The 23,970-nt window shown below is 48.1% G+C and overlaps 1 protein-coding gene across 1 annotated transcript in view; it reads right to left on the reverse strand.

Moving 5' to 3' along the window:
* LOC147717679 (butyrophilin subfamily 1 member A1-like) overlaps positions 1-23,970 on the reverse strand; it is a 748,390-nt gene that overhangs the window by 439,240 nt on the left and 285,180 nt on the right. The gene's annotated exons all lie outside the window — the stretch shown is intronic.

The raw sequence follows: 23,970 nt of genomic DNA on the forward strand, positions 1-23,970 counted from the left end.
CAGAGCTTGGCAAACCCTATGTTAAACTCTGTTCGCTACTCACTTTCAGCTTGTGCTAATTCTGTACCAAGGTTTTGCAGGGACTCCTCATTTCCTTATCCTAATATCTGGCATTCCAGGGGAAGAATTGAGTACCTGGATGTATCACAACCACCCATTCACAGCTGTCAAGTGGTGCCTATAATAGGCTAGCGTGAGCAGTTGTATGGTAAATGGGAGGATGGGGATGGTCACAAAAGGTGGTCTGCTAAACACAGTTTTAGAAACACCTAATGGCTAGGGCGCTCGACCTCGGTCCTGGGGATCTGGGTTCGAGTCTCTGTAACAAAGCCAAACATCCTGTGATTCTGGGCAAATCACTTAATCTCCCCATGCTTAACAAAAATTAATGTGTGTCCTAATGTAACATAACCTGATTAGGTTCGGGTCAAGTTCGCGCTATATAAAACTCTGAATGTATTTATTTTTTTAAAACATAGTTTTCAGTGACACTAAAAGTAATATGAATATTTAAAGCTAAGAAGCAGGAGAGCAGCCCTAAATCATTTAATGCAGCTTGTCTTGCCAAGTAATCAAAATGAGTTACAGGCGTCTCCGCCCTTTGACGTCTGCATCTCTACTTTGGCCAGTTTCAGGAACAGCTACTATGCTCCTTCCCTCCCTCTCCATCCTCCATGATTAGTGTTTGTACCTGAAAGGGCTGCACAGCATCAGGGCGAGGGCTCTGAAGCTTGTAATCACTGCTCAATGAAAAGCAATTACACTATTCAATGTGCAACACCTCAAGACATTCACAAAATCTATAAAACTAACTTCTACAAGGTGGATAAATATGGTTCAAAGAGTACTGTTGCAGAACATTGACTGCCTTCATATTTCTGGTCCCGGTACATGAATGGAAATTCTCCCCACAAAACAGTACAGTGTGCTTGTCACACTGGACCCACAACAGCTTGATAAATGCAACTTGGCACTCAATGAGCTCCAGTTCCTCTGTAAATCATTTTTATTGATTGTATACCTAACAGAAGAAAGGCAGCACTGGCATTTCAGTGGTATACAGTTTAATAACTAGCTATTAGTGGTCTGATTTTTGCCTCAGTATTGTCTCCAATCTGTGGTTGTCCCACTAATTGTGTGAGACCATTATGACCAATATGACCATTATGATCCCACTATCTTACTCTCCCCCTCTAAGGGGGGATGGAGAGGGGGATTTAACATTTCTGGAGTGATTAGTCCATTTGACCTTCAGTGGGTAAATTGCCTATGAGTTCAAAGTATTCACACTATGACCCTAAAATCTTTTGGGCTTTATTGGGCGCCTCGTTCTTTCTTATATTGCCACCTCTGTCTCCATTACATTGCCCAAACAATTAAAAAAGTCAATTCACTCAGGGAAATTGGAGAGGCAAAGGGTAATCCAAAAGATAGATAAAAACACAGAGCCTGATTTAGATCTTGACGGACGGCTTACTCTGTCACAACTGTGACAGATATACCATCTGCTGAAATATAAATACCATTATATATTATGGAATTTATATTTGGGAGTACAGGATCTCCACGAGATCTAAGTCAGGTCCAAAGTCATTAAATATGTAAATAAGCCAACGCCCACAAAGAAACAATGTATATAAAGATCAAACTTTATAAATCACAATCAAAGCAACGAGAAAACAGATTGAGACTATTCAAACACAGTCATTGTAAATAACAACAGCGCAGCACAAAAGGTGTAACGAAGCAGTGAAACATCAGTGAAGCTTTTAGGTGCACAAATTGAGAAAAACACAACAATAATAAGCTTAATAGGCTGCCACAAAAAGTACAAGTTGATGCGAACATTTTCTCTGAAGCAACTCAAAAGTATTGCATCTAAGAGTAAAGAATACAATTAGTTCTAGCAGTCCATATTAGAAAGTTACATTAACATTTTAGCCCATACGGGTAACTTGACCAGGGCCATTATCTGGACAAAGTTTCATCAAACATTTATAAAGGAAGCAACCTAAAGATTTTAGAGGAAATACCACACAATTAATTGTATAACAGAACATTCAGACCAAAAACACCAAAGGCCACTGAGTCTGAAGGCGAAGAATTCATACAACGGCTTGTCAAAACTGAAAAGGGAAAGGTATTACTCACTGAAGAACAGGTGCTGAAGAACAGATTGATTCAAGGCAGGGTGTAACTAAAGAGAGCACCGGCCAACTGACTGCAAGTACCAACAGCCTGTGAGTCCAAAGGGGAGAAAGCCCACCAGTGCGCCAGCAAACAACGGAACCCCAACGACAACACACCACAATTAACAACAAGCAATGGCATAGCCCATAGGTCTCACCTTTGGGACCCTATAAGTGGTTAGTCATGCTGCACATTATCCTGGGTGCAGGTCCTACGGGTGAAAAAGAATGTGCAAGCGTGCGATAAGGTGACGGGTAGAGCAGGGTGGGGAAAGAAAGAGGCACGGAGTGGAAACAAAACTAGGAAGCCTTGGCATTCAGCGGGCGTGGGCTCCTAAGAAAACCTACCACGTTGACACTGGCTTCGCATCTGAACTGGGAAACACCCCGTTACCACTCGCAGCTCTAAATTTGATTCTAAAATTATCACTGGACCGTCGGATGGGAGTTGAACATTAGACTTCGAAACATAAAGCAAAACAACGCCACAAGACTGACGCCTTGTCACAGTTCTTTATTTAGATGCTGAAAAGATGCGGGCAGAGGCGGCAAGAGAGGCGGCGTGCGATCAAAAAAATGCATCTAGGTAAACCTAGGCTATTTTTACACTGTCTGTTTCCTTCCCCGGAGGCAAATCCGTGAGCGAGGCCGAGTCTCACAAGGAAGATGTAAAGGGTTTCCTGCCACCTAGAAATCTGCAGCATGGTTCGTCTAGGTGGGCATCAGACGTGCTTGACGTGGTTGCCTCGGAAGCACTTCACAGGACAGGAAGTTGCTCATCAGCTAATGCGTCACGAAGTATCGAGGGAGTTGCATGGATAGCAGAAAGGAAGGAGTAAGCCAATAATTGAGGTGTGTCTCCCATCTACCGTTCCCCCGTCAGCCGGGGTGACTCAGGCAGCAGCTTTAGGCAAAGTCTCATGCCAGGAAATCGGCAGCGAGTTCATCAGTCCACGGGGAAAACAAAAAGACTGAGGAAGAGGTCTCCTTCAGCAGAATCCCATTTGGTTCTATAATGTACCAACAGCTATTTACAGTAGATCAAAAAAATGCAGCCCCCCAGGTAATGAGCAGAAGCACAACCACTTGTTGTCAATCCAAACAAGCGCACGTGCCTCACGCTCAAAGTAAAAAAAAAAAAAAGTTTTGACAAGAGGCAGCAGGGGGAGGGAAGAGAGGAGGAGGTCTGCGCCTGTTTCCCTTGCGGGAGCGAGCAGGAACCATCTGTTAATCATAAACAGATGGTTTAAAAGCTCGCTCTCGCAAGGGAATCACTAAACGTGCACGCGTTGCTATTCAAAGCAATGCAATGCGTGCACGTTTTTTACTGCAAAACGGAATTGATTTCTAAATATCTTTTTCCTAAGCAGCGCATGCGCGCTGCGTAGGCGAGATCTAAAAAACTGCAACAATGCAGAAAGTATATGAGGCTAGCCCAAAGGAGCCATCATCTCTGCAGACTTTACAAACAGAAAGGGGGAGTATGGAAATACAGTATCCCTAACAGCAAGAGCTAAGCCTGAAGGAGATAAATCTGTGACCTCGTGGAGGCCACAACAAAATCTTCCTGTGTGTATATTGCTCCAGGCCCATGGTTCCTCTTCCTTCAGGCTTGCCGAGCGAGAGTCCTGTTGTGTGTGAGCGGTTTGTGAAAACATCAAATGTATTGTGGGAAGATCTGAATATCGTCTTTGATATTGCGGTCCCCAGTGATTTGTGAACGGAATGTAAAGTTTCTGTACAGTGGCTCGATACCGAACATCAGAGAGTAGCTCGCACATTGCCCCATCTCCTATTGTCCTGCAGAAGTTTGATTGGATTATGAATTCCTTGAAAACTAAGGTTCCACAGAAAGAGGTTGATTGTTTGAAGATAATTCTAAGAACATGAGAAGCTAAAGAGTCAGTGCAGGCTTATTACGAACGTTTAATGCAAGTGCTCAGCCACAATAGTGGTGTTGAGAATCCGGAGAAAGCTTATCTCAGCAATTTTGTGTCCTAATTTGATCTTGATTTGTGTCCAGAGATTAGTTCACATATTCAGCAGAATGTTATCTGTTGGAAAAGTAAACCTTTCGATGAAATGCTTTGTTACATAAAGTATTGCGGTGCAGAATTGGAGATGAGCTAGAAAAAGATCAAAGAGAAGTTCATATTGACACAGACAAAGTTAGCAGAGAAGGGATTTCATAATGGCCGTATGTGGCAATTACAGGTTATAATCCTAGTGGTGTACCTGGAATGCAGGGAGTTGGTTACCAAGGCAGAAGTCAAATACTGCACAATGAGAAATGTGCCCTGCAAAGTCGAGTTTGTAGTGTGCCAATTGCTCCAAGTGCTGAAACAGATGTTGAGACATCATTTTGAAAGAAATCTTGAGATGTCCATATAGGTTCAATTGGTGTTGTTTTAGCAACAAATGGGCCATTGTAAACAGGAGTGAGGGCTGAATTCAAACAGACTATCCAATAATGATCAAACGCAAATCATGAATATGATTTCAGTGCAAAATATCCAAATGTCAAGGCCTCGAAATCCAACCACACCTCAAGTCCCGATGATGCTGAGAAATGTGAGATTCCCAAGTTTGATGTAAAGCAAACTGATAGAGCAAATCCAAATTCCTTCCCGAAACATGAGAATTTCCAACAGTCTCCATCTTTGACATTTCTAGAGACTATGGGTCTGACTAATCACAGTGACTGTACCTGAGATGGGAGGAAGACTGCATGCTAGGTGCAGTATCAGTGATAGACCAAAGTAGGACATTTGTGGATGATGATGTAAAAGGCCACCAAGTGTCCTTTTTTAATAGACACAAATGCTATCTGTCCTACTGTAAGGACAGTGGAAGTTTTAAACCTATCCCTCTTGAGGAAGCAAGTCCAATTGGTACACATTGCCAATAAAGAAAATTGTGAACCCTGTGTCAGCAAAAGTCCCTGTAAGAATCAGTCCCTTTGAAGAGAACCATCAAATTGTGTTATATGATTCATGTCCAGTCATTCTCTTGGGCTGGGATTTTCTCTCCAAAATGAATGGCATAATCTACTGCACACTGAAGGGTGTTGAGCTTCAGGCACGTGATTAGGATGTTGATTTGAAACTGATCAAGCAAGGTGATGCATTGTTGTTGTAGTGGCTGTGTTGGTTCTGATAGGAGCAATGTCAGCGATGCATTGCCGTAGAGATTTACAGCACAACAAAAACTCACTTTCAATGGCCCAGGACTAGATTAGCAGTAGTTGCCAGGTCAGGACACACAGATGGCAGGGTACAGGTGTTGTTGCAGGGTTGGAGGAGGTCTTTGAAGTCCCTGAGACTTCAGAAAATGAGGCAAGCCAACAAGCTCTTGGGGTCACTCTGAGTTTATGAGAGATGGGGCCAGTGATTTTCCTCAGCAGAACAGAGGGTAGCAGACAGCAGGGCAGCACGGGAGAAAAACTGTTCTTCCAGACTAGCAAAATGGCTGTCCTTGTAGCAGTTTTTCCTCCTGGCAGAGTTCTTCATGGGTCCAGTAGGGTCTTATTGGGTGGGGTCAGAGACCCAGTTGCACCTTGAAGTAGGGGTGACTTCAAAGAAGGATCTTTGAAGTGCACGGAAGCCCTTTCTTCCCAGCACTGCTCCAGACTAGCTGTAGGTGGTAATCAGTCCTTTTCTGTGGGGACAGGACACTGCCTATTCAGTGTCAGCTCCTCCATACCTTCCTGCCCAGAATGAGCCATCAGAAATCAGATGTGTTGTAGTCGTCGCAGGTGTTTGTCCGGGATTCCTGCGTAGAGTGCGTTGCCGTAGTCCAGCCAGCTACTGACGAGGGCTTGGGAAACAGTTCATCTGGTTTCGGTCGGGATCCCCTTGTAGATCCTGCAAAGCAGGCGGAGGGTGTTGTAGCAGGAGGAGGAGATGGCGTTGACCTGCTTTTACATGGAGAGGGGGGTGTGAATGATCAGGACAACTAAATGTCTCGCCTACTGTGGTAAGATATAAAAAACAATAGAAACCTAACTGCCTGCTCCTACTTAAATAGAGCAATTGACGAATTTAGTATAACACCTATTTGGAACACCACCGTCGTGCTGGAGAGCTTAAAACAATCAGTAAATAAACTTACTGATCATCTCTCCCTGATAAAGGACAAAGATAACTCCGCTACAAGAAAGCATGCATGGCCGATTGTGAATGGATTCAAGGAAAAAAAGATTCAAACCTACCAGGAAACTTCATGGTCGAAAAAAACAAACACATTTTTGTGAATGCTAGATTTGGCGATTTTCCAGGATTATGTCACTTGGCACCATGGAAAAGAATACATGATAACTGCCTATGCAGGCTATGTAAATCAGGACAAGAAGAGAAATGAAAGGAGGACCCCACACAAGTTAATTGGGGACTGGGGGGGATAGTAACTCTAAAACAGACTTGGGCGTCCCCTCAACAAAGAAACCACACAGGTTGAGTATTTTACCCAAGAACTAGCATGCCGTTATTTCGGCGGGAAAGGTAAAGTTACAAGATTCAGGATAATAATCTCTAAAAGTAAACTTCAACTGGGGAGGCAAAGTCTATGGATCAACAATGTTATATTTCGGCAGTGACCAAGTTTTCAGTGAATTGCGTATATAGGAGAGTATTTCTTAAAAGCATTTTTAAACATAAGCATTTTAAATTCAAACATAAGCATTAATTTTTACGAGAATGAATAACACAGACAGAACAATTTGTAGTGATTTAAAAAGATATTTTCCACACCAAGAATTTCGTTAACCTCTGTTATACATTTATTACATATTCAAAATCAATCTTCATACAATATACAAATTTTTAAAAAACACCATTATACATTTCATAAAAAGATTTTTTTTAAAAACAAGAATCACAAGTCGACGCGGCGTTTCGGTATTCTGTATTTGAACCTTCTTCAGGACTGATTCTTTAAATTAGATAGGGCAAGACGCCCACTGGACACAGTTTAATTGAATTCTGCACCATGTAGTCTTCGGATTATTTATATCTCCGGAATAATGATTCTCAGTGTTTGATGTCACTGGTATTTGAGGTAAATTGCCTTGTCTGGGACTGCCAGGGGGAGCCACCGTCTTCCTAATTGTGGGTTTCATCAATGACCCATTCAACATTGGGTGACTGGCGCAATATTCAGGATGAGTTGCTACCAAGTTCCTTCTTTTTCGATTCCAAGTTCTTTCTTAGATAACAAATTCGGCCTCCCTGCTCCTGGTCTCTGGCAGTCAGTCCACACGTCCTTCCACAGGTCTGGTATGGGCCGTCACGAACGTTCAATGTTGAATGGGTCATTGATGAAACCCACAATTAGGAAGACGGTGGCTCCCCCTGGCAGTCCCAGACCAAGCCAATTTACCTCAAATACCAGTGACATCAAACACTGAGAATCATTATTCCGGAGATATAAATAATCCGAAGACTACATGGTGCAGAATTCAATTAAACTGTGTCCAGTGGGCGTCTTGCCCTATCTAATTTAAAGAATCAGTCCTGAAGAAGGTTCAAATACAGAATACCGAAACGCCGCGTCGACTTGTGATTCTTGTTTTTAAAAAAAATCTTTTTATGAAATGTATAATGGTGTTTTTTAAAAATTTGTATATTGTATGAAGATTGATTTTGAATATGTAATAAATGTATAACAGAGGTTAACGAAATTCTTGGTGTGGAAAATATCTTTTTAAATCACTACAAATTGTTCTGTCTGTGTTATTCATTCTCGTAAAAATTAATGCTTATGTTTGAATTTAAAATGCTTATGTTTAAAAATGCTTTTAAGAAATACTCTCCTATATACGCAATTCACTGAAAACTTGGTCACTGCCGAAATATAACATTGTTGATCCATAGACTTTGCCTCCCCAGTTGAAGTTTACTTTTAGAGATTATTATCCTGAATCTTGTAACTTTACCTTTCCCGCCGAAATAACGGCATGCTAGTTCTTGGGTAAAATACTCAACCTGTGTGGTTTCTTTGTTGAGGGGACGCCCAAGTCTGTTTTAGAATCAGGACAAGAAGCCATCTTTCACTTATTGTGTCTTTGTCCAGATTTGGAACTTGAAATAAAAATAATACTTAAAAAACAATTTAATAAACGTGTTGTAAGGACTTGTAGGCAGGCATTAATGGCAAGTTTAAATCCAGAAGATCTACCAATTAATTCAGCACTCGTCAAATTTCTTTGTATTGTACAAAAAAAGTTGGAAGCTTGTGCTTGATTAAACTATGGACTGTGTGAATACGAAACTACAGAACCAACTTTAAAAATAACCCTAAATGACTACTATAGCATCTAATGTGTATGGTAAATGCCTACGTTTTACAGAAATTCATTGAAAATACGGATTGTTTTGGTATTTTATATCTGTAAATATTTTAGCCTCTTTTTGTAAGATTTTAATTAATCAAACAAATAAAATAAAATTAGAAATTTTAAATTTGACATGGAGAGGGAGGAGTCCAGGATGAATCCTAGGTTGCATGCGTGGTCCGTGGGTGTTGGAGCTGTTCCCAGTGCAGTCGGCCACCAGGAGTCGTTCCACGCAGAGGGGTTGGGCCGAGGAGGAGGACTTCCGTCTTGTCTGAGTTCAGCTTCAGGTGGCTTTCCCTCATCCAGTCGGCGACGGCCTTCATTCCCTCGTGGAGGTTGGTTTTGGCGGTGTGTGGGTCCTTGGTGAGGGTAAGGATGAGCTGGGTGTCGTTGGCGTAGGAGATGATGTTCAGGTCGTGCTGGCGGGCCACTTGTGCGAGGGGGGCCATGTAGATGTTGAACAGGGTCGGGCTGAGGGATGAGACCTGAGGTACTCTGCAGATGATGTCAGTGGCTTCGGATCGGAAGGGAGGGAGGCAGACTTGCTGGGTTCTGTCGTAGAGGAAGGAATTGTGGTCCAGTCCAGGGCCTTCTTCTGTATTTCGGCTTCTTGGAGACGTGTTCTTAGTGTGCGGTGGCACACCGTGTCAACCGCACTACTCTATTACTGTTTACCTAGGCCTATATATTATTGCATCTTGCACTATGATGGCTACATACATAGGTAGAGCGTACCGTTGTTTGTTGCACTAGCACATGCCACTTTAGAGCTCCGCCCTAATATTGCCTGGCTAGCCTAGGCCTTAACATTATGGCTAAGTATATAGGTAGTATGCAACAATGTATGTCACACTATACAGGCAATTCACATTCTTGCACTAACATTGCATGGCTAGGCCTTTACATTATGGTATCTTGTACTTTGTAGGCCAAGTACATAAGCATAGCGCATTTGCACTGGCATGTCGCGAACTCTTGCAAATCAGATGAGATATACAGTGTGGCACATAGCACTTTGATGCCCAAGTCCTTAGGTGGAGCTTATTAGCACTTGTGTGTGGAGGATTGTTGTAGATTAGTTGGGTTAGTAAAGCCAGAAATTGGCACGCCAACCAATGTGGGCTGAACGACAAAGTCACCGCAGGGGACCCTCAAAAGAGGGTGGCCCCTTTAGTGCCACAGGATGGCACACTGGGCAGCCTAGTGTACAGAGACCCCTTTGGGGTCCCACTCATCACCGGGGTGGGGGACCGGGAGAGTTATAAATGCCGCCCCCGCCCACCTGTTGGCCTCTTTGTTCCCTCATCCTGACATCGTTTAGGAGCTGCTGCCTAGGTCGCATTGTCGGACTTCGAAATTAGTGTATGTGAGCCTTGCCTACCCCCACCTCCTCCCTGGCCCTTGTAGAGGGTCCAGCCACACGGGCATTGCCCGAGAGAGGCCCTGTCCCAACTCCAGCCCCGACTTTGTTCCCTTTCCGTCATATTGACGTTTCGTGGATTTCGGGGCTAAGGAGCGGGACAGGGGTCAGGGCGGGATAGACGGTGGTCCCGCTGGCAGCAGCTCCCTCAGAACTAGGCGGTTAGTCATTTGCCCTCCTTGCCCTGCCCGTTGGGGGTCTCATCGCGCGGGCTATGCCCAGGAGGGACCCAGTCCCGAATAGGGTGCATGCCCATGAGGCAGCTTCCGTGAGGTTTGGCCTTCTTTTCGGGGTTAAAGCCGCAACCCAACACTGTTCCTTTTCTCTGGGCCTCCTGTGTCTGCGGGACCCGGTTGTCTCTGGCCGCATGTGGCGGGCAGGGTAACGAGGCAGCTTATGCTGGGTTATTTGTTCACTTAACTCGGTCACCCAAATGGTTGTGCTGGTGGGGGGCAGCGAGGGAATGGAGTTTGTCCTTTGGGGCCCCCACGTGGCAGCAGTCGGACTTCGGGTAGGGCTTTCAGGGCCTGGGAGTCCCGATGTGTGGGGGTGGGGGGAGAGCAGGTAGCACCATGTCCCCCCTCTTCCTAGGGTTTCAGGGAGCTCGTGGGGGTCGAGCTAGACCTGCAAACTTCCACTGTGGGGGGCACAAGCTTAGGGTTTCACTGCCCAGTTAGCGCGGGGGAGCAAATGGCTCCGATAGGGAAGAGGCCATGGGGGCCTTGTACGCGGTGCCTTAGACTGCTGGGATGGGGCCTGTAGGAGGAGGGCATCGGGCACTAGAACCGCTAGGGCATAGGTCTTACCTATGCTGCCCATAACTGGCGACTCGGCCGGCTTTGTCACAACATCTATGAGGTAGATAGGATAGTTTCTGGCGGCTAAGAGCCGAGTGCGTCGGGATCTGGAGGATGTCTCATCATCGGTAGGCTCCGGACTCGAGGCACCCAGGGACCAGCTCCGGACAATGGAGGCTGGTCTTCAGCTAGCTCCACGGCCACGTGCGGGTTGCCGTTGCCTCGTCCGGGCCTCCCGTAATCTCGCCCATTGATGGCCGCTGCCCTCGTGCTAAGGGATGGTGTAAGAGGCAGGAGGTGCCACTTGGGGACGGGGGAAAACAAAGCATCCTGCTGCCGTCTCCGGGACCCGTCTCGCCCTCCCCCTCTTCCGGAAGACACACTGGTCCCAGGAGGCCCGGGGCTATGGTGAATTCAGTGGTGGGGGTATCTCGGGGGCAGTCGTAGGGCCAGCATGAATGGCAGTAAGAATTCGATGCAGGGCCCATCCCCGGCAGGAAATGTGTAATTATTTCAGCAGGGCAAGAGTCAGGTTAAAAACATAAGGAGTTCTGTTGGTCATGGGGTAGAGCGGCTGACTCTCACTCCCAACGTTAGGTGTTCTATTCCGGTTTTTCAGTATCCTCACTTAAGGGGTATGAAATGGTAACGGTTTTTAACTGCGGTTATAAATGTGTTTCTGAAAAAAGTTGGGATTCCGCAGTCTGATACGACAAGTCACAAACATTTAAAGCACATTGCTAACAGTCAGCTAACACTGACTGTCCGGGCCCCCCACGCTGCTGGGAGCTCTGAAACACACGCAGAAGGTGCAACTGCTGACCCTCCTGCCATTCTGCAAGTGGGCCGGAACAGCAGGGAAGGGCGCCTCGCGTTGCTGTCTGCACACCCCCACCTCAGAGGCGGTCTCGCGTAAACCGAGGCCCTCCACTGCCACGTGAGGAGCGGCCTCTCGAGACTTTCCCCGGTGGCCATGCCTCGTCTCCCTTGCTGGATGGAGGAGGGGGAGCGTCACTCAATCCCCCCCACCAATGAAGGGGGCGATGTGACAGCGGGAAGATTGCTCCACCGCTGGCAACCGCACGTGGTGATGCGGGGGCCTCTGCCCAGCCAAAGCCCTGCCCAACCTCCTACAGAACGTCTGGCTGACGCGCAACACTCTGCAAGCAAAATAGAAGGGACCCAACAGCACCTGGATCTCCAAAACCGTAACTTTGTGCTTTGCCCCATAACCTCCAGCATTCCCAACATCTGCTACTTCTTCTCCGCTGGTAAACGGCCCTCCATAGCCACCGAGTCCAGCTCAATGCCCAAGAATGACAGCACCGTGCCTGGCCCCCCTGTCTTTTCTGGTGCCAATGGCACCCAGAGGTCCTCCATGATCTCCTGAAACCTGTCCAGCACCACCTGGCAGTCCGTGGAGTCTGGGGCCCCGACCAAGAAAAAGTCATCCAGGTAGTACGTACCTCCTTGGTGACCCGTCCGTTCCGTGAACAACCATTGCAGGAACGTACTAAAACACTCAAAAAGTGCGCAAGAGGGGGGGCGTGGCCAACTGCCAAGCATGGCGGCAGCTTGAACCGGGAGCTCCCCAAGGCACAACGGCCCGCAGTGAAATCCGTACAATCATCCGACTCATCGACTGCCCGAAGTAGCGGTATCGGCTCGGGGACCCGAGCGGCACTTTCTAATCCGGTCCCGGCGAAAATCGGGAGCCGGGAGCTGATCTATCCTGCAGCGCCGACCTGTGGCCTGAGACTGCCTGGCCTCGCGGACCTTGCGTGAATGGTGAGTCCCAGCGGAAGTGCAGTCTGCCCAGCTCTGGCACAGTGACACCGACCGGCCCCCTTAGGGGAACGAAGGCGAGGCTTACTCAGACGCTGCGCACTGCCGGCGTGAGCCCCCGGGGGGGCCTGAGGACCTGCTGCATCGGAGCCGGCGGCATAGGACAGTGGGTTGCAGTGTGGGCACCGGAGCAGACGGAGGTGCCCCTGGGATTTAATCAGGCGCCATATTGGAAAGTAAGACTGTCTGGCACGCACACCACAAGGTGAGACTGGTCGCACCGGGAGCCCTGGCATCCTCCTGCAGTAACGCAAATATCCAAGGCCATACGTAGGACTGACGGAGGGGCGGGACTGGGCCCCTAGATCCTGGTATAGTGCTCTGCGACAGGGGAGGAACTTCCAGGGGGTCCGTCCTGAAGGCGCTGGTCGCACCGGTGGATAACATCGCAGTGGGAATCCTGACAGGAGGCGCTTCCCTTCGCCGCTCAATGTCATCCTAGCACTGCAGCCGTGAGGTGCCCTTCTGCTACATAGAGAAGGCCTGAACCCTGCCGAAAGATCGACGAGGGGACCTTGGGACGCCGCGGCAAGGCGCACTCTACTGACCACGGGGAGACGGGGTGTCCACACAGCCGGCCGCTCACGCATGTGAGGAGTTACAAGACTGGAGGCGTAGACGGAGGGTTGGTGGGTTGCACCGGGACTGACGCACTGGTCCTTGCAGCGGCTGCGGTGGCCGAGACTCCGCCATCGCCTGTGACACATCTGGGCCCTGTGTGGAGCGGACTAGGATCCTGGAACCAGCGAGGCAATCACCCAACCGTGCTCCCCCCTGACAATTGAAGGTGTCACGCAGCTCATTGACGTGTGGTACTGTGGGGAACCTCTAGGAGCAAGCTATACATCCACAAGCATAGCGCCATGGCAGGCAAAGGCACTAGAAGTGCTTCGACGCAGGCCAAACTCGACAAATTTGCTTATAGCCAACACGGGCAATCTCAGGTCAGCGGGCGAATCTCCACAGGCGCAACTCCGGACAAGGAAGGGACAAAAAAGGTGACTTTGGAGGACATTATGAAAACCCTCTCTGAGGTTCAAACGACAGTGGGCTCCATCTCTTCCGAGGTTACTCTGCTGCGGGCGGACTTTAAGAAAATGTCGGAAAGGGTGTCCCAGGTGGAGGTGGTCACGAAATCGCTCATTGAGGACACTTCAGACCTGCAAGTGGCGATGGAGCGAATGGAGAAAGTCACTAAGCAACTACAGGAAAAGCTTGACGACCAGGAAGGACGCTCCCGAAGAAATAACATACGTATTCTTGGCCTGCCGGAAACGGAGGGAAAAGGTGCAATGGATCTGTACGTAGAGGACCTCATTAAAACTAAGCTGCAACCTAAAGGCTTGTCACACTTTTTCTCTGTTGAGAGGGCGCACCGGGTACCTGGAGGAACGCCCAAGCCAGGAGCCACGCCGAGACCTGTGCTAGCTAGATTATTTAACTTTAGGGACAGGGATGCAATCCTGCAAGCGGCGCGGGTCTCACCGCCTGCCAAGATCCAGAACTCAACGTTGGCCTTCTTTCCGGATTACACGGCGGAGGTGGCCAGGCGCCGGAAGTCGTTCATTGAGGTTAAAAAGACGCTCCGTGATAGAGGCCTACCATATTCGATGCTGTTCCCCGCCAAATTGCGGATTGTTGCCAAAGGAAAAATGTGGTTTTTCGATACGCCGGAGGTGGCTCAGGAGTGGCTTGACGGATGGAGACAAGTGGGACAACCCCAGCGCCCGCACAGGGAACGCCAGAACCATCGCAACAGCAGGCCGACGGATCAATCGTCCAGTAGTCCCCCGCGCAGGGATGACGCTGCGGGACTGGAATCTGATCTTGAAAGGGACCCACTTGACTCAGGACAGCCGGTCCGGGTTTGATTACTACGCTGCATAAGGGACAACACACTTGCAGCGTTTGGGAACCTGAAGCTGATGGAGCTGAGTAGGGCGGGCATTGGCCGATGCCTGTAGGGGGCTCACCAACCCCACGAGCAAGTAAGATAGTTGGGGATGGGAATAAGCACTCTGCCAAGTTGGGGATGCGGGCGGGACTCAGTCCGTGGCGCAGGGGAGCAGGGAGGGGGGGGGGGGGAAAGTTGTAATGTTAACGTTCTTGTTACCAGTCATCACTGATGTCGTATGGTGCATGGTCCACATACAGGCCATGCAATCCTGGTATCCTAGCACACGACGCTGCATCTGCGTTACACCACACTGCCACTCATCAGTAACACCGACCACGCGCCCTAATGGCCCAACAGGAACACGATGTACCGGCTGAGGACGCCCCTGCAATGGCCGTAGTGCCCCCTCTGAAACTGCTCACATGGAACGTTAGGGGCCTGGGGGACAAAATTAAACGAGGTCTGGTAATGCAATCCATCAAACGCCACGGGCCTGACTTAGTGATGCTTCAGGAAACACACCTGGCAGGGAATACATGTAAAGCGCTTGACAGGCGTGGGTATGCCATGGCAGTACACGCAGAATTCACGACGGGCTCCAGGGGCACTCCTCAAAAAGAACTCGCCCTTCATGGTAGTCAGCCGCAAAACGGATGATCAGGGTCGCTTTGCTGCGCTACATGGACAATGGGAGGGAAGACCCCTCAGTGTGATATCTGTATACATCCCCCCAGCACTCCACTCTACGGCATTGCCGGCTCTTGGGCAGTTTCTCCTTGACCTCCCAGAGGGTGATATGATCATTGGGGGGGACTTCAATGCAATAGCGGACCCCTCACTAGACACCTTTCCCGTGCGAGACCGCCCGAGAGGGTCTGCCACACTTCCTGGTTTTCTAGAGCAATGGGCCTCACGGATGTGTGGCGTCAGTTAAACACCACAGCGGTCCACTACACGTACTACTCTGCTACACATAACAGCCTTTCACGTATAGACTATTTTCTGTTTTTAGGGGTGGGACTGGGATCAGTAGACAAACTGGAAATTCTGCCCAGAGGCATATCTGATCATTCCCCAGTGTCACTCCATCTTACTACCAAAGAGAGGAAGCGCGCTAGACTATATCCGATATTCCCCAACTATTTAACAGTCCCCGGGATCAGAAAGCAACTCAAATTAGCGACGGCACACTACTTTAACGAAAATGAAGGGACAGTATCCTCACCTTCGGTGCTATGGGAGGCGTACAAGACAGTCCTACGGGGCGCAGCTATAGCGGCAATCACAGGGCATAAACGGGACTCCAGACGTGAACTCGCTGAATTAGAACTGGCACTGCACAACGCTCACAGCACCCACATGTCAGACCCCACCCCAGAAACAGCACATTTACTGCAACTCCGACAGCAGCAACACCAGGTACACCTCACAACGACTGTTAGGGGGCATCTGGCTAACACCGCACATAGAATATATGATATGGGTGACAAAGCTGGGAGGATGCTGGCTTGGTTAGACAGAAGGGGCGGCAGTCACAGAGGAATACAAAGACTCTACACGCATGATGGCCAGCTACAGACACACCCCGAACAAATAGTGCGCACCCTGGCGCGTCACTATCAGGAGATATGCACCCCGGAGCGAACCGTTACTGCTCAGGAGGCGGCGGCATCGCTCGAACATATTGCTATCCCCGTGCTTTCGCAAGAAGCACAGCAGGAACTAGAAATTGACTTGACGGAGGACGAAATCCAATTGGCTATACAAGCGTTACAGTCCGGCAAGGCACTAGGGCCCAACGGGCTGCCCATAGAATGGTATAAGGCAACGGCCTCTGTCTGGAGTAAGCCCCTGCTACAGATGTATGTTGAGAGTGTGGAGCGGGCGGAGCTCCCGCTTGACCAGCGCACGGCCACAATCGTGGCCATTCCTAAAGCAAATAAGCCACTGACTGCATGCACCTCATACCGACCCATTTCCTTGCTAAACGTTGAAGCAAAAATCCTGGCGAAACTCCTGGCCACTCGTCTGACCCAGCACCTACAAACCTTGATACACCCCGATCAGTCGGGATTCAAGCCACACAGGAGTACAGTACTGAATCTAAGGAGGGTGCATGGAGTATTGACACGTACACATCTCCTTTCAGAACAAGAGGTGATTCTATCCCTTGACGCCAAAATGGCTTTCGACCTAGTAGAATGGGAATATCTGTTTGCAGTCCTTGCTCGTATGGGCTTTGGGCCGAAATATATTGCATGGGTGCGGTTACTGTACAAGTCACCGGTGGCACAGGTGGTTGCGAATGGTCACATTTCACCAACGTTCCCATTGAGACGCGGGACTAGACAAGGGTGCCCGCTATCGCCCCTACTCTTTGCGCTGGTACTAGAGCCACTGGCCATCTTGCTCAGAGCAACGCCACTGTTCCGGGGCATCACTTGGGAGGAAGGATGGGAGGATAAAATCTCCCTATATGCAGATGATATGCTGATTTACATGGTTAACCCTAACGACGGGATCCCTGCCCTGTTGAGTCTGTGTGATGAGCACGGGAAATCGTCAGGATACACCCTGAATTGGTCCAAGTCGATAATATACGTGCTTAACGGCCCGGCGCCACGGTTACATGACGACTGCCCCCTGACGTTGGCGACCACCTCCTTTAAGTACCTGGGTATTTTCATCACAAATAATGCCGCAGACTTCTATACCAAAAATTTGATGCCACCTCTGGTTCGCCTACGTGCGGATGTTAAACACTGGGCGGCCTTGCCACTGACCCTCCTTGGGCGGGCGGCATTATATAAAATGATGGCTCTCCCCAGGTTTCTCTATGTGCTGGAAAATACCCCTTACATGGTTGCACCGCGTTACTTCCGACAAGTCGCAGCATTAGTCTCCAACCTGCTGTGGAGCAACAGGCCGGCTCGTATAGCGCATGATAAATAAGTGAAGAGTTGGTATGAAGGGGGGATCGCGCTACCCAATATTCAGTTGTACTATTGGGCGTCCCAACTTAAGATAATTAATCATTGGATCCACGTCCCACGACGAGACCCTGCATACAAGGCGGACTGGTCACAGTTGGGGACGAACGGTATGCTCTCCGTGTTGTATAATTTGTCACAAGTTAAAAACCTGCTCGGACCGACACGTCACACGGCGGCCTTGTGGCATGCAGCACAAACTCGGCTGGGCTGGAAGGGGAAAATTACCAGGATGACGCCGTTGTGGGACACAAAAACACTGGGAAACTTAAGGGCATGCAAGGGGTTCGCACAATGGGACTGCATAGGAATTTCCACGGTAGGGGACCTTTGGGACAAAGGCACGGTGATTGCATTTCCACAGCTCCAGCAACAATATGGTCTGGGACCCACTGAAACATTCAGATATGTGCAGATCCATCATGCACTACTACAGGCAATCCCGCCTAACAGCACACTCCCAGAGTCGTCACCGTTAGAAGACAGACTGCTGACGGATTTTATGGAACAGAGGGCAACCTCTCTCACATACAAAAAGCTGGTTAACAACTTGAGAGACCCCACACGGAAACTTAGGGAGAAATGGGTTGGGGAAATAGGAGAAGTGGACGAATCAGAATGGAACGAGGCACTTGCATCACCGAGGGAAGTAGGCATCTCGGCTAGGTTCAGGTTAGTGCAACTCAAGATACTACATCGCACTTACTATACCAGAACACTACTTCACAGGATTCAGAGGGCTCCACATCCCTTCTGCCTCAGAGGTTGCGGGGAGGAGGGGACACTGTTTCACACATTATGGGACTGCCCACAGATCCAAGAATTTTGGAAGCAAATTATGCGCACGGTCTCCCAGGCCCTTAAACTTTCAATTCTGCCTGAACCCCGTAAGTGCCTGTTAAACATTTGGGACCCTAATGACCTGAACAGATATGGACTGCTTTGGGCCACGCTGGCAGTGACAGTGGCCAAGCGAGACATTGCACAAAAATGGGGTGCCCAAGAACTGCCTACGACGAGTAGGTGGATCAGGAATATGGATATGCTGATGGTGAAGGAAAGGGCGGTTTACATGCTAAGGGCCTGCCCCCATAAATGGAATAAGGTTTGGGCACCCTGGAACATCTACAGGGGAGAACCATGCGAACCCTTACCAGAAGACGAAGATTTGGATTCAGAGGAGGAGGATGATTAGGGGGGGAGGGCATAAGTGATGGGCTCCTGTTGATGCTGGGGTGGCGCGTGAATGCAGCACTACCAATGTTTACATTTTAGACATGTGCAATGACTGGGGACTGGATTTGTGCAAGTGACACCTACTACTAAGTGATGACATTAGTTGGGTTTTGTTGTTTTTTAGTTAATTTTGTTAGAAACAGGTACATGTGCTGAAGGTAGACAGGGCATGAAGTGTACAACGGATTAGCTATACTGTGATATACAAACTGTATTGAATGTACGCTAGCAGCGCCCATCCAGGTCTATGTTAATTTACTACTTGCACCGTGCTAGAATGTGGCTTGTCCTTACCCGTTTCAATCGAAAATACCTGAAAGAATTGTGATACTGATCTCTGAATGTGATATTGTGAATACATCTTCTGCCTTCATGTTAATAAAGATTTAAAAAAAAAAAAAAGTGCGCAAGAGATTGAGCAGCCAATCCGCAATGCCTTGTCCATGTACCAGCGGCCGTCATACTGGATCACCAGTAGGCCCCAATCGTCTGGATGGACCGGAAGCAGCCGGAAAGCCGACTTGACGTCCCACTTTGCCATTTTCAGCCGTTGCGCCCGCAGCCACCACCATGGCCATGGCAGCGTCAACCGACGAGTAAGACACTGTGGTCTCCCGTTCATCAATGTAATCGTTTACCGAGCCACCTTCAGGCCATGACAAATGTTGAATGAGGAGAAACTGCCCTGCCTCCTTCTTGGGCACCACCCCAATGGGGGACACAATCAAATGCTCCAACGGCCAGTCCTCGAAGGGTCCCGCCATGCGACCCACACTGGTTTCTTTATCCAGTTTGCCTTGCACCACCTCTGGGTGCTGCCTAGCAGACCTCAAATTGTCAGTCCATCTCCTCAGCTGAGGCCCCTCATAGCCCAAACAAAATACTTCCAAAAACCTGGTCCGTAACCGATCCGCGGGCCCCCTGTCCGGTTAATCCTGCAGGGCCGCTAGCAAACGATCCACCTTAACCGGAGTACGAGCCCTTTGGCCCAGACCACTTACCTCCTCTACCACCTCCAGATTGCTGGGTGCTCCCCGACGGCAAACCCCCAGTCTGCCCTTGCTGACCACCTTGGTGCTGCCCCGAGGCACCCTACAGCGAACCTCAGGGTGGCCGTATTTACCACAAACGTAACATTCATGTTTAAATCGGCAATGTTCCCTAGCGCACGCCCCCTTATTGTAGTCCCAACAGGACCCCACCAACCCGGACGGGTTTTTGGACCTCGCCCCCACCCATCCACGGGGGCGGGGGGGGGGCAGCCCTGAAAGGGCTGGTAAATAATGGGCAACCCGCTGGCCATAAATATGGTCTTGCCAGACCTCGCCAGCCCCATGGTATGCTGCAATAAATTGGAATCTAACTCACCCCATTTCGCCTCGGGGTCTCATGCCATCCGCGCCCTGAACTCCTCGTCGTATTGAGCCCACGCATACCCACCCCCCGTAATCTGCGCCTTTCTAATGACGCTCAGGAAATTTTTCACAATAAACGCTGGCGAAAATTTAAAACGCAGCCGTCCAATTTTCTATCGTGAGAGGAACCTTCAGCCTCTTCTGGAGTTCGTATTCCTCCTCTTTGGAGCCCTCCTTCGCCCTTACCTCCCGGTGCAACAGCTTCAGCAACTCAACATACTCCCCCTTCCATATCCGCTCCTTAGTGGACAGCATCAAATGCACACCCTGCGGCTTCGTTACCCCCATGTACAGGAGACGCTTAATTTTTAATCCTTTGCTCTCTGACTTCACTGCTTCTTCTACAGCCTCCCATGTGCCCGCCGTGTCCGCCCAGCTAGTGGCCCCACCTGTACCAGCGCTGCCAGTGCCCTCCGGCCCTGGAACTGAGGGTCCCACGCCTGCTTTCTTGTGGTCACCCTCCAACAATTTATGCTACCTGTATGTTGCTGCGGGAAGGCTGGTGAGTGTGGCCCGATATTGCCACTATGCTTTTGCACTAGCTTGTGACATCTTAGTTGAGGGACTTTTTAGCAAATGCTGCCCCCAAAGGGGGCCTAGAGGGCCGGAACCATAATGGCTGCCAGAGCCCACAAGGAACTACTGATCCGGTTTGCGCTAGTTTTGCGCCGCCTGGCAAAACGCGCCTGAGACCCTTCTCCTCCCCTTCCAAGAACAAAGTGAAGACAGGAAGGGGGAGGGGATATAAGGCAACGCTCTCCCTGGGCAGCTCATCTTTACATCTGGGAGCTGGAGGAGCGGCGCCAGCGATTTTCGAGTCCAGTCGATCATAGGTGCTGGTGTGCTTATCGGGCATTGCGGCGTTACCCTCGACAGGTTCCAGGATCGTGCCAGCGAGGCGGGAGTTAGTAATGGACATGGGTTTTGAATCCCGCCATGCCACGGCCGAAGACAGTTATTCACATCGTTTTAAAAGGGTTTAGTTTATGAGTTTATGCAAATAAGACACAGAAATTCGCAGCTCTTTACAAAGAAAGGAAGGGTTATCTTTTACGTGCTATCTAAATCAACTTACTTTGTCCAAACTCAATGCTCTCAGACATCTAATAATTACACCCCCCCACCCTTGTCTCATTTGGAGAGGCGGTGCTCCTTCGGGGGCAGACTACGAGAATGTGGTATAAAGAGCTACAATGGGCGAAAGTACAGCAAACTGTGGAAAAAGGGGTGGCAATGACCAAGTGGTTGAAGGGAGTTGGGCTGCTGCATAAGTACAGGCCCATCGAGCTAGCAAAATACACGGCTCTCACGAGGGCCATGGAATCAGACCCCAAAAGCAGACTCAAATGGTGTTGACTTAGGGTAATAAATGTGTAACATGATGTTTCATAAATAGTTGTCGGGGAGCACGGTTGTAAACGGAATGAAGAAAGTGTGGAGCCTGTTGTTTCTGTTCCCAGCAAGTGCGCTTCAGCCTGCAGCATTGGGTGTGCAGAGCCAAAGTGACTCATCCCAACCCTTCGGGCGGCCTGGGCTAAAGAGGCAAACGGGCAGAGCAAGCGCAGATAATGTACTTTTTATGTGTGAACCGTTTGTATAAGGCACTGGGCTGTCTGGAATTTTTAGTGTAATTGTTTGCTGAAGACCCACTTCATTGGTGCTGTAAGACGAACAGGTGCAGCGCAGGGACCTATACAAGAGTGATCTGGAGAATGAAACTGTGGGGAGAAAAGGGTTTATGGCTGTAAGATGCATACAGAAAGCATGCAGCCGGCAAGAGAAATGAATGCCAACCTGTAATTAAGAAGATGTATTTACGCACAATACACTGCGTGCGCTACATTGACAATGCTAAAGTCGGATTGGCCCAGACAAAAAATGCAATACATTATTCAAGAGACTATCTATAGGCAGGCACTGCTCGCTGCGTTGTGGGCATATAAATCAGGTGCTGTGGAACACTCTTGGATAATGGCTCTGATGAGAATCTGCTGGCAGGGCCATACAGAACACATTTTGTGTCTGGAAATACTTTCCGTATTTACAGTGATGAAGTACTTGAGCAGAGGATCTCTGCGCATCTCGAGATAGTGCACACCTTGAGACAGTAGCTAGTCCGTAAAAGAAAGGCAGTGAAGGCCTGTCTATTCATTATATATATATATATATATATATATATATATATATATATATATATATATATATATATATATATATATATATATATATATATATATATATATATATATATATATATATATATATATATATATATATATATATATATATATATATATATATATATATATATATATATATATATATATATATATATATATATATATATATATATATATTGGTTACCAAGCCGAGTTCCTCTCAATCAAGGATGGCACTGACACCGTGAGTTCAACTCAAGTTTTAAGTTTATTCCCAAAGCTGCTAAAGACGCGTTTCGGCGGAAGCCTCCGCCTTGCTCACTTCATCTACTCAAATGATATTACAAAACATATATACCTCAGCACAAACACAGTTACTTCACTGTGATTGGTATATGGTTACCACGGTAACCCTGGTTCAATCATGTGATATGGCAACAAACATAAAAGAGTTACTATACATCATTCCTCAGACTCGTAATGTGCACAATCATTTTAGAAGAGAAATCCATCTGACTATGATGACTAAGTAAGTAAATAAATTACGTGAAATACAAATTCTATTAACAAGTGAATTCAGTGTGCATGGTTATTACATACTTTCATGGGATGGCAAAAAGATGTATAGCATTATCGGTAGACAAAAGAGGGTGAGGATACACATGGAGTCCCTTATCTCTTCCAATGTCTCTGGCGATTACAAATACTCGGGGGGATTTTCTAAATGCCCATACTAATAATCCTTAATCAACGTGTATTGGGTAACTCGACATCTGGAACTTTTAGGTAAAATTAACTCATAAATGTCAGTGACAGTCACAAGCAATAGACTATGAATCATACTGTAAAATTAAATAAACCTATACAAATAAGCAAGTTATATTTACAACGATACGTAATTTACACAAAGGATACTCATGCGAGCCTCATCTCCAAGTGGAGTAAAATTGTGTGTGTATCTCACAGTAGATCTCATAAAGTATGAAACACAGTTAAGAACCAAGGAGCGGTTTTGAGTCCCAAAACCCCTATTTGATACAAAGTAAGGACCCCAGGTCTCCACCCGTACTTTTATAAAACTCGAAGTTGCCGTACTTGAACCACTCAATGTTGAATAATCAAATCAAAGTGCTACAAAGGAAACAAAGTATTTACATAAGTGATGGTGTAGATGTTCACGAGTGGGAAAAGTTGAGGGAGTAATACTGCGCTAATTTATAAATGTACAGTTAATGCTTCATCGGCATTGAGCTCATTCGGGATCTTGGAATCCAGCAAGATAATGTATCTGGATTCCAGACGCCTTAGAGCAAGTCTGCGATTCCCTCCTCTGATACTTTTGGCAATGCTGTCAATGACAAAGTATTTGATGTCAGCACTGTTGCCAGAATGTACTTTGTGTATGTGCCTAGCCACAGGATAGGTCTCATCATTGTTGTTTATGGCTCGCAAGTGCTGCAGGATACGGACATGTGCCGGATGGATGGTGCTTCCTACATAACGCTTGCCGCATTTGCAAACAAGGACGTAAACTGCGTACTCTGTTTTACAAGAGTAGCAGCCTCTGATGGTGTACGGTTTATTTCTGAAAGGGACAGGAACCTCTTTAGTGTTTACGCCTTGTTTGCACGCTTTGCATTTTGTGCACTTGATGAAATCTTTTTGATTGTTTAACCAGTTGGGTGGCTTAG

Source organism: Lissotriton vulgaris, chromosome 5 (genome assembly GCF_964263255.1).
Source record: "Lissotriton vulgaris chromosome 5, aLisVul1.2, whole genome shotgun sequence".
Lineage (NCBI taxonomy): Eukaryota > Metazoa > Chordata > Amphibia > Caudata > Salamandridae > Lissotriton > Lissotriton vulgaris.